General features: G+C 49.9%; 1 protein-coding gene across 1 annotated transcript in view; it reads right to left on the bottom strand.

Annotated features, from left to right (window-relative positions):
• SHLD1 (shieldin complex subunit 1) overlaps positions 1-12897 on the bottom strand; it is a 101703-nt gene that overhangs the window by 50891 nt on the left and 37915 nt on the right. The gene's annotated exons all lie outside the window — the stretch shown is intronic.

Here is a 12897-nt window from a genome sequence, read left to right as displayed (position 1 = left end):
GACATCAATAAAACCTCTCCCTGTGAGATACTGGGCAGCAGGCTAAGCCATCATTTCATATTAGCCTGAAGTAACGTCTTCTCTAATTTATAAACCTTACTTGGCCCTTCTTTTATAACAATTCTCTTTAAACCTTCCTGTAACAAACAACCCTGAGTTTGCCTGGTGAGATCATCCCTGTGAGAGAATGTCTTCTAATCTGAACATCTCCAAGGCTGGTTTCTCAGGTATTCTACCACTGAATGGCAAATGTTAAGAGGGCAGAGATTCATCAGGCTCACATTTCATCCTCAGGAGCTAGCACTGTGCCTGGCACATAGTAGGTGCTCATGGAATAGTGCCAAATAAACCCAATGAATTTACTTTCCATCTCTGGAGACCAATCAACCAATTGAAGAGTGCTTGCTGCATGGCTATGAGTTTAGCACAGTGCAAGCAGCCGTAGGGCCATGAAGCGAAATGGTACATACTTGAAGCACTTTAAAAGACTGCCCAAGTGCTCACTGTGTATCCACTGGAATCCAGTAGCTTTCCAGGCATAAACACAAAGGTGTGGATTTCTTGGGAAGTTACGTCATGTTGGAAATATTCTATATGGTCCCTACAGTGTCTGAAATGAAAACTCATTCATTTAGTACTTAACACAGTTACCAAAGGCAACACAATTACAAAGTTGAGCGGGACAATTAAAAAGCAACGTTTCTACTATTAGAAATATTAGATAAGGGGTAGAATATAGATGATTGTTTTTTACTTCTAATATTCTGTATTTCTGAATTTTCCTACAATTAATTAGTTAAAATCAGAAGAAAAAGCAATGATACTCCTGAAGGTATGGAATGAGAGAAGGGCAAGTCAGCAAAAACAGGTGCAGGGAGAGGCAGCCCCAGCAGCAAGCCTTCATGGCTAAGAGCACAGCCTGGAGCCCACAGATGTGAGTTCAAATCTCAGCACTGCTGTGGCCTAGTTACGTCACTGGGCAGATAACTCTACCTTTCTGAGCCTCAGTTTTCTGATCTGTAAAGCAAGGATAACGGCATCTTCCCTAGGTAGAGACTGAGAATGACACACAACAGTGAAGGCTCTTGGCACAGTGCTCAGGATGGTAAATGGTGGCGATTATTTCTACATAACCATGGGTAGAAGAGTGATATCTGGTGGAACTCTTAGGTTACTAGATCAGTCCCAAATTTCTCTCCACCCCATTCTTCCACCACTGTATTAGCCAGCCAAAGGGGTGCTGATGCAAAATACCAGTGTATTAGCCAGCCAAAGGGGTGCTGATGCAAAATACCAGAAATTGGTTGGTTTTTATAAAGGGTGTTTATTTGGGGTAGGAGCTTGCAGACACCAGCCATAAAGCATAAGTTACTTCCCTCACCAAAGTATTTCCACGTGTTGGAGCAAGAAGGCTGCTGACGTCTGCGAGGGTTCAGGCTCCCTGGGTTCCTCTCCTCTGGGCTTGTTTCCCTCTGGGCTCAGCGTTCTCTCTTCTCAGGGCTTGCTTCTCTTTCCTCCATGAGCTTACTTTCTGGGCCTCCAGCTTAAGGCTTCAGCATCAAACTCCAACATCAAAAACCCTCAGCTCTGTCCTTTGCCATGCCTTTTATCTGCAAGTCCCCATCCACCAAAGGGTGGGGACTCAATGTCCTACTGGCATAAGATGTTTACATAATGACTTAATCAAGCAAACCCATGAATCCAATATAATCTAATACGCCCGGAGGAAAAGATGAGTTTACAAACATAATCCAATATTTCTTTTTGGAATTCATCAATACTATCAGACTGCCACAACCACCTTCCTTTTTACCTGCCCTTCTCTGCTATCTTGCTCCACTATTTTGTAGCTGCCCGTGCAAACTGGCGAGCTGGTGTCTGTGGGGTGTAGCAGAGTGAGGTGAGGGGCAGGGTGTGACCCTGCAGTCCTCTCTTACCCGCTCAGCTCATGGCTTCAGGCCTCTGCTCCCGCTGGGCAACTCTGTTTCATCCATGTCTTTATTTACTGCAGAAAGATGCTGGAAGAAAAATCCACGTAAATAGCCTTCCTGCAGTGACAAAGTATCTGGTACCAGATTTGCCCTTCTGCTGCAAAAAACTAAAAAACTGAACAAATACATGGAACTACTGTTTTCAGACCTCATTGGGCAACAGGTCATAAAGGACCTTGATCCCCGAGAGAGGGGAAACAAATGTCGGGAGTCCTCCGCCACCCCAGCTTCCTGCCCGGAGGAACCCAAGCAGAGAGCAGTCTCCCTGGATCGAGGAAACGAAGACCGGAGCCCACCGTGGCTGCACCTGCTGGAGCCGAGTCCTGGGGCGGCCAGAGGCGGACGGAGGGCCTTTTGGGTCTGTGAACACGGAGCTGTGCGTGTTCAGGGCGGAACGCTGTAAAAGCAGCAGAGCAGCCATGGGGCGGGGAGCGGAGCATGCCCCGAGCTCACACGGGGCCCGGTCCCCGAGCTCCGGTGGCCGGAGCAGAGACCTGGGGCGTGCGTGGGCACCGGTGACGGCGCCCGCCCACCCAGCCCTGCACAGCGCCGACCCAGGGCCTCCAGCTCGAAAATGAGCCTGGAAAGGACCAGGCTGAGCAGCAAGGGACAACCGTCTGCCAAAACGAACTTCATTACCTCCTAAAGAAAGACGACAAAATCCACCCGCTCAGTGTAAGGTCGTGAAGTGCAGTACCCAGTAAAAATGACTAGACAGCAAAGAGCCGGGAAAGTAGGAGCTATATCCACGAGAAAGACCAGCCAACAGAAACAGAGGTAGAAGTGACAGAGGTGGTGAAATCAGAAGGCTTGAAGCAGTTATTATACATATGCTCCAGGTTTTAAAGGAAAACAGGAACATAATGAGAAAGGAAATAGGAATCCCTGTGACAGTTTTAAAAACTGGCCCTTTTATAACGCTCAAGCACTTTAACCACAGTATTAGCTCCTGAGTAGAATGTGATGCTACAGAACAAGTGTAAACTGGGAATCAACCGGGAAGACAAGTCCCAGTTTCAGTTCTGCCTCTGTCGTGCTATAGTGATTAATTCAAAGATTTCAGAGCTGACCAAGAAAATGCTTTGACCACTAGATGGAGGTAACACGTAAGCTATTTAAGCTATTTACTGGGGGTGACACTGGCAGGTTTGCAGAGGGAGGGTCAAGCCCTGGCAGCAGGAAACCTTCCAGAGGCGCGGGGCCCACAGCAGGGAAGGGGGACTCTCACTCCTGGGGGAGAGGAGGAGGGGGCCGGGGGGGGGGGGGGGCGCTGACGTGTCGAGGAGACGAAACGGAGAATGCACCGCAGGGACGTGGCACTGTGCCTTGTGAGTGCCGGGTCTTATCAAGGGACAACAGATGCTGTGTGAAGTTCCCTGGGGCATGCGAAGCAGGGTAGCTTTAACAGGCTTCGTATTTCTTACCTGGCCTGATTTTAGAACAACAGATGTGTAAGAATTTGAGCTTCATGCCGGCAGGTGTTTCAAATAGTTACAGGCAGCTGTGAAGAAGTGACCGCCACCAAGGCGCCTCACGGCCGAGTGCGGCTCACTAGTGCAGCACTTGCACTTTCTGGGGCTCTTTTTTCTCATGTGAACTGAAGACACTGACCGAGCTGGCTGCAGGGCTGAGGTTTCCTGTTTTCAGACTCACAGACCATGGCTCTCTAAAGCACCGGAATCCACACACCGGGGGTCTCACCGGTCATCAAATACCTTTGTTTTTCAATCAAGTTCTATTTGGCAAACTCGGGGCTTGCACTGCTGATCCTTACAGCCTACTTCTGAAGAGGAATCTTCAGTGATCCTTGAATTTATCTGCCCTGGGAACCCTTACTTAAAACGAGAAAATTGTCATTTCAAAAAAATGTCTTTTGGTACTATGTTTACAATAAAATCACAAAAGAACATGTACATATATTATACATATATATACACACACGCATATTTGATAATAAATGTGGATAGAAGACATTTTTTAAAATTCTTGTCGTTAATTCCATAGCCAACAATTCATGAGCCTCAAATTCTGCCAGTTATGCATTTTCTTCCATATAAAAAACAAATATATAAGTATAGGAAATGTCCCCCGGTATCCAAAAAAGTGGGATAATATGGAAAGGGATCTTTCAGGATTATGTGGGACTTTATCAAGAGTCCTTCCTCTAGGGCAGGGGTTGGCAAAATTTTTCTCTAAAGGCTGAGAGTGAATATTTTAGGTTTTGTGGACCACATATGGTCTCTGTTGCATATTCTTTTTTAAATTCTTTTAAAATGTAAAAGCCCTTCTTCTCTTGCAGGCTGCACAAAAACAGGCTGTGGGCCAGATTTTGACCTCCAGAGCCCTGTGTGTTGACCCCTGCTCTACAGTCTTGCAACTCAGAATATGGGACCAAAAGCTTCCCATCACAGGCCTCCTGCCCAGACTCACTGAATAGGGACCTGCACTTGAACCGCCGGGTGACGGGCAGGCACGTTGCAGGCTGGGCGCGCTGCCGCAGGCCGTGGTCCTCAGCTCGGCTGCACGCTGGAACCACCTGGGGAGCTTCTCCACCGCCGACGCCAGGCTGCCCCCCACACCCCGAACTAGAACCTCGGGGGGGGGTCTCTGCTTGGCAGGGGGCAGCGCTCCCCCGGGAGGAGTGGGCGCCAGACGTGATCGAGAAAGAACACGGAGTGCGTGTGTGCGCCGGTAGAACAGGCAACGTTGGACATACAGACCTTGTTTAAAAGGTTGCCACCAATTTCAGCCTCAAAAGTTAAACACTGAACTAAAAGTAGGCAACCCACTCATCTTTTTTGATTTTGGAATTATGTTAAAGAATTAACTCCGTTTCCTAGGGCTGTCCTCAGAAGCACTTTAAATTTGGGAACATTTAACAGAAAATACACAATTAGGCCCCTGCAGAGCGCCACGGACCATTCTTTTAAGATTCCTGGGTCTTGATAAGAATTCCACAGGTGAGGCCTGCTCTCCCCGCCGTGAGCTATCTTCAGCACTTGGAAGCTGCTTCCTGCATGGCATCAAGCTGCCGGGGTGGGGTGGGGGGGTGGGGGGGTGGGGGCAGGGGTAAGAGGGGTTTTGAGAAAACCTGGCTCATCTCCTGGTGTAAAATCCCAAACAACCACTAACTCAGTCCCTTTTGTTTCTTTTCGCTTTGTGGCTTGAAGAAATCTGTGACTGTTTCTCTAATGCTGTTTTCCAATATTCGCATTTTTTCCTTCTCCACAGAAAAGTACAGAAGAAACATTTTGTCACAGAATTAACTTTCCAAGCACAAAGAAAAATGTACTAATTTATTCCATTAATCCCCCAATTCTTCCAGGCTCCATTCGCTAGCCACCTTCTCAGAGGTCTCTCCTGACCACCGCGTTTGAATGCGCTCCTACCATTTCAGACGCTTTCCTTCTTGTCACAGTACCGCGCATCTATTATATGTTTCTTGTTTTATTGTCCGTCTCCAACCTCTCCAACCCTGAGCCCAGCTCCTAGAATGACAGCTACCTGAGGGCAGGGCTTTTGTCTGTTTGGTTCACTGAGCACCCACAGTTCCTTGCATAGGTCTGGGCACAATGTAGAAGCTCAATAAACATTTGCTGAAGGAACGAACGAACAACACACACCACATTCGAAAGGATCTACTCATCACGGGTTCAGATGAGGAGCCCAATATGGTATGGAGGAAACAGAGAAGAGCCCCCGTGCTCCCAAGGCAAAACGCCTGGTGAAAGCACTACACACGGCAAAAACGACTTCCCATTGACACAGTAATTTCCTTTATGGAGAGACAAACAATCTCCCTGAACCTGAGGCCTTGGCATAGTATGCTAAAAGAGGATCCACAAACCTTACAGGAAGCTCTCCACCCGAGAAAATTTACATCACAGAAAACCCCTGGCATCTGACCAGAGACCACCTACTCAACTGTTAGAAGATGCCTGAACTTTGTTAAAGAAACGAAGGGCCCTAAATGGCACAGGTCACCACCTCTAAGCAGTAGTAACTAGTCCACTCATTTGGTTAAGCAAGGACTGGTCTGAGGACGCGTCCTGGATTAAATCTTCATTAAGGCGATTGGTCTACAGCTGACCCCATCCACGGTCGGCTGGGGAGACTGCCTTCAGCAGTGACAGCGTCTCCCCCAGTCCACTGAAGGCTTTAAAAGGTAAGTGACGATTTCAGCATCCGCAGGGAGAGCTGCCATCTCTGCTTCAGCCAGCTTCTGCTGGGCAACTCAACGAAGACTTCCTCCTAGTTCCAGCCTGCAGCCTGCAGCCTGCCCTACGGAACTGGGACTTGAGCAGCCCCACAGGCACGTGAGACGCTTCTTATAAAATCTCGTACTATTTGCAGAGCTCTCTGTGGTCCTTTTTCCTGAAAACCCACATTCCTGTCTCTGGGCGCTGGCGGCGGTGGCCTGCGCTCCTGGCCGTGGTGCGCTCACACGGGGAAGCTGCTCTCTCCTGAGGCTCACGGGAGCCAGGACTCGGCCATCCCGGAGCTGTGTGCGGGGCTCGGAGCCGTGGGCCGGCACCTCTCTGCGGCCGCCTCTCCGTGAGCCGTCTGTTGCCTGCCCCAGGCTGGCCGTGGGGAGCGGGTGCGCGGCCTGGCCCGGGAGCCCTGTTAAAGGAGAGGCCGTGCAAACGAAGGGAGGCGGCGCTCGCCGCGCAGGGGCGCCGTGTTTGCGTGGGGAACGCCGCTGTTACATCGTCAGAGCCTCCCAGTGCGGATCCTAAAGGCCGGCGCGCAGAGTGGACCGAGGAAGCAGTGAAGGAAGCAGGCCTGCTGCTGGCGGGAACTGTGACAGTCAGCGGGACAGCACACCTGAAAATATCCCACTTCAAAACCATCTACGCTGGCAGAATGATGGGCTTTGAGAGAAACTCTGTAGATAAGTCGGGCTGATGCCCTCATTTCATAAGAAGTAGCTAAATGGCTTGCCAAAGGCCCACGGCTAATCGAGGCACTGATGAGACCGCAGAACCCGTATTCCTAGCTGCCACCTCGCCCAGCGCAAGGGGCACCTCACCAAGCATCAGCCCCTTAGTTACTCGATGCCGGCGGTGGTCCACTGCTGAGCACTGCTGTTTTTTTAAAAAGATTTATTTATTTATTTACTCCCCCCTTGTGGCTTGTTCCATTCTTTGCTGTCTCTTCTCTGTGTCCATTCGCTGCGCGTTTTTTCTGTATCTGCTTGTCTCCCTTTGCTGTGTCATCTTGCTGCGCCAGCTCTCCATGGCACATGAGCCGGCAGCTCTCCACAGGCGCGGGCGAGCCTGCCTTCACCAGGAGGCCCCGGGACGTGCACCCAGGGCCTCCCACGTGGTAGACGGGAGCCCAACTGACTGAGCCACAGCCGCTTCCCTGAGCAATACTGCTTTTTTAAAGTATAGTACATGATAGACCAGTCCTGCCAGAGAATTAAAACAAGACATCAATATGTGACAGCATCTGCGCAGAGCAGGATCGAACTGCCTTGGCGCTGCTGACAACGGGGTGGACAATCCTGTGTTGTGGGAGGCAGGCTCGTGCTTGTCGGGTGTCAACAGCACCTAACCCTGTCACCAGATGCTGGAGGGTGTCAACAGCACCCTCACCCTGTCACCAGATGCTGTAGGGTGTTAGCAGCACCCTAACCCTATCATCAGATGCTGGAGGGTGTTAGCAGCACCCTAACCCTGTCACTAGATGCTGGAGGGTGTTAGCAGCACCCTAACCCTGTCACCAGATGCTGGAGGGTGTTAGCAGCACCCTAACCCTGTCACCAGATGCTGGAGGGTGTTAGCAGCACCCTAACCCTGTCACCAGATGCTGGAGGGCGTTAGCAGCACCCTAACCCTGTCACCAGATGCTGGAGGGCGTTAGCAGCACCCTAACCCTGTCACCAGATGCTGGAGGGCGTTAGCAGCACCCTAACCCTGTCACCAGATGCTGGAGGGCGTTAGCAGCACCCTAACCCTGTCACCAGATACTGGAGGGCGTTAGCAGCACCCTAACCCTGTCACCAGATGCTGGAGGGCGTTAGCAGCACCCTAACCCTGTCACCAGATGCTGGAGGGCGTTAGCAGCACCCTAACCCTGTCACCAGATGCTGGAGGGCGTTAGCAGCACCCTAACCCTGTCACCAGATGCTGGAGGGCGTTAGCAGCACCCTAACCCTGTCACCAGATGCTGGAGGGCGTTAGCAGCACCCTAACCCTGTCACCAGATGCTGGAGGGCGTTAGCAGCACCCTAACCCTGTCACTAGATGCTGGAGGGCGTTAGCAGCACCCTAACCCTGTCACCAGATGCTGGAGGGCGTTAGCAGCACCCTCACCCTGTCACCAGATGCTGGAGGGTGTTAGCAGCACCCTAACCCTGTCACCAGATGCTGGAGGGTGTTAGCAGCACCCTAACCCTGTCACCAGATGCTGGAGGGTGTTAGCAGCACCCTAACCCTGTCACCAGATGCTGTAGGGTGTCAGCAGCACCCTAACCCTGTCACCAGATGCTGGAGGGTGTTAGCAGCACCCTAACCCTGTCACTAGATGCTGGAGGGTGTTAGCAGCACCCTCACCCTGTCACCAGATGCTGGAGGGTGTTAGCAGCACCCTCACCTCTATTACCAGATGCCGGGAACACACTCGCAGTCCTGACAACCAAACCCGTCTCCAGAGACTGCCAAAGGTCCCCTGGGGGGCAGAAGTGCCCTCGCTGAGAACCACTGGTGTGAACACGGGAGTGATCCACACACACGAGGGGGACGATGCGGCGGTGCTAAGGTGTGGAGTAGCAGCCGCCAGAGAAAGCCTGCAGGGCTGTACCGGGTGCCGGGTGCCCGCTGCCCTGGCCCTTCCGGTGGCGAGCGGCGGCCTTTTCGTGGCACCCAGTGGCACCCAGGTCCACCCCACACAAGAGGTGGCCCTGACCTACGCCCGACCATAGGGAAGTGCCCATGAAGGGAAGTGGGGCTTACCTGGGCAAACAGCCCTCCTCTGAGAGCCCATTCGAGAGTCCACACCCGTCAGTGCCATCAGGGTCGACCTAAACAGTGGTCAGCAGTTCCTCAAGGAGCAGAAACGGGTCGCCTGGTTTTGTGCATGTTCAGTTCATTTCTACTGTTTTGACCCCCATTAGGTCTTCAGTGATTTTTAAAGACTCATTTTAAATACTCATGAACACAGCTTTAGAAAGAAAAATCTACCCCCAACATTTCTCACTTCCTCTACTGAGAAGTTCTTTTTCAGGTTAACCTCTAGAAGTGCCTTCTTATGATGTATGTGTCACAGCTCTACGGCAACTAATAAAACATGCCTCCCCCTTCCAATTCTTCCATGGTATACAATTGTATGTTCTAAGACAAACGTTGTACCATGAATTAACTCTTAGCAAATAGTGTTACTCACTCAACTGGCTTTTACACCTGCCTGTAAATATGTTTCATGTACATTTTTTAAGGAGATACTTTGTTACTTAATCATGAGACTTCATCATAAATATTTTCTGCTAAAAATCTACTACATCACTAATATTTAAAAGTCAGCAATTTAGTTCTTAGAATCTGACTTGACTAGCTAGAATATTCACTCACCACACGTATCAGGTAAGAGAGGCACGGGAGACCCTGCTCCTGGGTTACTGTGAGAGCAAAAGAGTGAGGACAACCTCAACACCCATCAGAGGCACCACATTAAATAAATTTAGTTCAACACACTACAGGAGACCCTGCGGCTACTAGAAATATGAGAAATCCACGTGTACCGACACAGCAAGGCGCCTTGGCATAGCACTAAGTGAAAAGGGTAAGTACAAGATGGTACGTGTGATAAGATACCATTTGTATTTGTCAAAAATAGACACACGTGCTGTGTGTGTGTATGTAAATCTGTATGTGCATATGCTTGTGACTGCTTCAAAAATATCTGGAAGGATATAGAAAAATTACTTACAAAAATTACCTCTTTGTAAGCACTGAGGGAACCTGGGACTTTGGCATTTTATTTTTTTCTCTTCTGTATTCTTTATTTTTATATATTTTGAAAAGAAAGGATGGCTAATTAGTGCCTTCATCATGTGTCATGTCTATGCACCAAAGTGGGGAATTCCCCCTAAGATGGGTAGGGTACGTCTACAGCAAGAGGAAAGACACACTTCGGGTCTACTCTGCAGCTCGGGGCCTGAAATCACCAGCAGCTTCCGGGAAGCAGGGATTCCCAGTCCTGCCAAAGGGCTACACCCTCTAACAGAGTATCTAAAGGTGCCTCTTCCACAAAACGTTAAAAACAATTCTAGGGTTTGTGACTGCCAAATCAAGAACATTCCACAGAAATCAGACCCTTATGATTTATTAAACTGCTTTGAAAAAAATAGGGATGGGTATCATCAGAAATATTTTCAGAAGTTACAAGTTTTATTACTTCTCTGGATTTTAATTTTGTGTAAACAACGTGATGCATCATTGTGTCACTTCGGACTCGCAATGCACACATAATCCAACAGGACAGAGCTGCCCGGCCCAGCCTGGAGCGGGACACGGGGCAGAGGTACGGCCTGCCTGTCGGGCTCGGGGGAGCAGCGGACCTGTCCTGGCCATAAGATGAGAATTCAAGGCGGAAACCCACAGGTAAAGGCTACGAGACACTCACCCGGGCTCAGGAGCCAAGAGCAGGTCCTTCGTGGAGAGCCCACTCACGGCGCTCTGCTGGGGAGGTGGCGAGAGGGCAGCCAGCACCACTGCCACCTCTGCGCCCCGTCCACCCCACCCCAGGGACTCCGTCACTTCCCCTGAGCGGAGACACAACCCTCGGGTGTAAATCGCAGGTAGCCGAGCTGGCCAGCACACCCGGGCAGGCGAGGAGGCTGGCGCGGCCACAGCCTCCACCTTCTGCAGTGAGGTGGTGTCGGGGACCCTCCCGGTCCATGGCTGAGGGCACCTAGGACGACACTGCAGGCCTCTGTGCCACTTCTGGCAGAATTCTGTTGTTGGTTTTCTTTCACGGTAAGAAAACCGCACGCCTGACTGGTAAGAGTGGAAATGGATGCAGTCGTTTACTGCAGGTACTATGCTTGCCCACAGTAAGATATTTAACATGTAGTACAGGAAAGTGGCCACAGCGTCACAACCACCATGGGGGTGGGATATGTGACAGCAGTAGAAGAGTTCTAATTCTCAACAGAAAGGGAGAAGGTATAATTCACACAATACGGACCACTGGGCACGATATTTAAGTGAGAATTTAAAAGGGGTGTGTGAGGGAGTAGGGGTCCAACTCTAGTAGGCAGGTGCAGTTGTCCCCATAAAACAGGTGAAAAAGCTGAAGATCAGAGTAGTTCTTGAAGTCGCCGAAGGCCACCACGTAGTGACAAAGGCCGTGCTCCACCTTCAGCGGAGACCCAGAGCGCCCGCCCCAGCAGCAGCCCCGCCATCCTGCCCGCCTCCGCTCCTCCACACACTCATCACAGGCCCAGCGTTTATTAACACATTCCTATTTTGCTGTCTACCCCAAATAATCTACTTTTTATCCTTTTTAATAAATTGAAATGTACCACTTTGCAGAAAGGCCTCATTTCTTAATTTAGAAGAACCCAAAGGGGGCAATGATTAGAAATGAGAGGAGGTGGGGAGAGCAATCCTATCACACAGCTTAGGGCTATGAGCCCAAGCGCTGGGTGTTACGGCTGTTCTAGCCACGGCAGCACTATTTCTTGGAAGTGAAGGGGGGTATTTGGAGCTAATGTCGGAAGACTTCTGCCTTTCTCTCAGCTGATCACTGTGGGCTGTGGCTGGGTGCCAGCTGCCTCGACCCACCATGATTTCCCGGGCAGAGCAAAGGCTTTGGTTTGCTCCAACCACACAGCTCCCTTTTCTGTAAACAAACTGTCATGGCCTTGGAATATACAGACTCTCTTGTTTTTTTTAATTTTTCTTCCTGCCTTTAAACACTTCAAATGGTCAGAGTCAAGGGGGAAGGGTGCATGCAAAATTCAGCGAGATCCTGCTTCCTTTTTTTTTTTGACCATAACCTAGAGATTTTATTGTCATAACAAAAGACAAACCTTAGAATGGATTGCTTGGCCCTTTCTCTTCTCGGCTCCTCCTAGCTCAAAGTGTTTGCGTCTCTCAATAGCCAACATCCTCTTAGATCTGCAATTGCGCTCAACGCATTCAAGCCTCAGCACGATCTTCTCGGTAGCTTTAGCCTTTTTCCAGAAAATTGGCTTAGTCTGCCCACCATACCCACCCTGCTTCCTGTTTTAATGATGCTTTGTCTGGGCATATAGTGAATCCTTGCCCTTCTTGTACTGTCACATCATGGGGTTGGTACTTGCCGCACTTCTTACAGAAAGTCCGGCAGGTTTTAAGAATGTTCACCGCGTCTCTGTGAGCGCTATCAGCACAAAAAGGGGAGATCCTGCTTCTTAACACAATTCCTGTTGGCCCACAGGCACTTGTTTCCGTGCCGGTCCCGAAAACACCTGACAGCCACCTTCACCGGGCGCAATTTCTGTGATGGAATTCCTGGGGTGCGTATTACGTTAGGCCAACACTGTAATGTTCTTGTGTGGTTGCAGACAAGTTCTAAGACAATGAAAGCTCTCAGGATGCAGTAGGGCCTGTAAGGGCAAGAAATGAATGGGAGACGGGGTAAAACTGCCACGGAGGACACTTACTGGGTAAAAATGTCTTGCCATGTACATCAACATACTTTATTCAGCGCTTTCATTTTACGTATAATATTCTTTTCATATTTACACCCCTACCTTTTCCCGAGCCTATATGGACACACAAAAGTTGAAAAGATCTCATAATATAAAGATGTTAATTAAGGCAAGGAAGAAAAACAAATTCCCAAATGGACAGAATTGGGGAAGATTTTCTCTTTTGTAAGAGGTTAGATATTGTCGTGTTGATGCTGACACAGTGGT

Source organism: Dasypus novemcinctus, chromosome 24, assembly GCF_030445035.2.
Source record: "Dasypus novemcinctus isolate mDasNov1 chromosome 24, mDasNov1.1.hap2, whole genome shotgun sequence".
Lineage (NCBI taxonomy): Eukaryota > Metazoa > Chordata > Mammalia > Cingulata > Dasypodidae > Dasypus > Dasypus novemcinctus.
The sequence above is the reverse complement of the archived record's forward strand: the minus strand, read 5'-3'. Positions and strand labels throughout refer to the sequence as shown.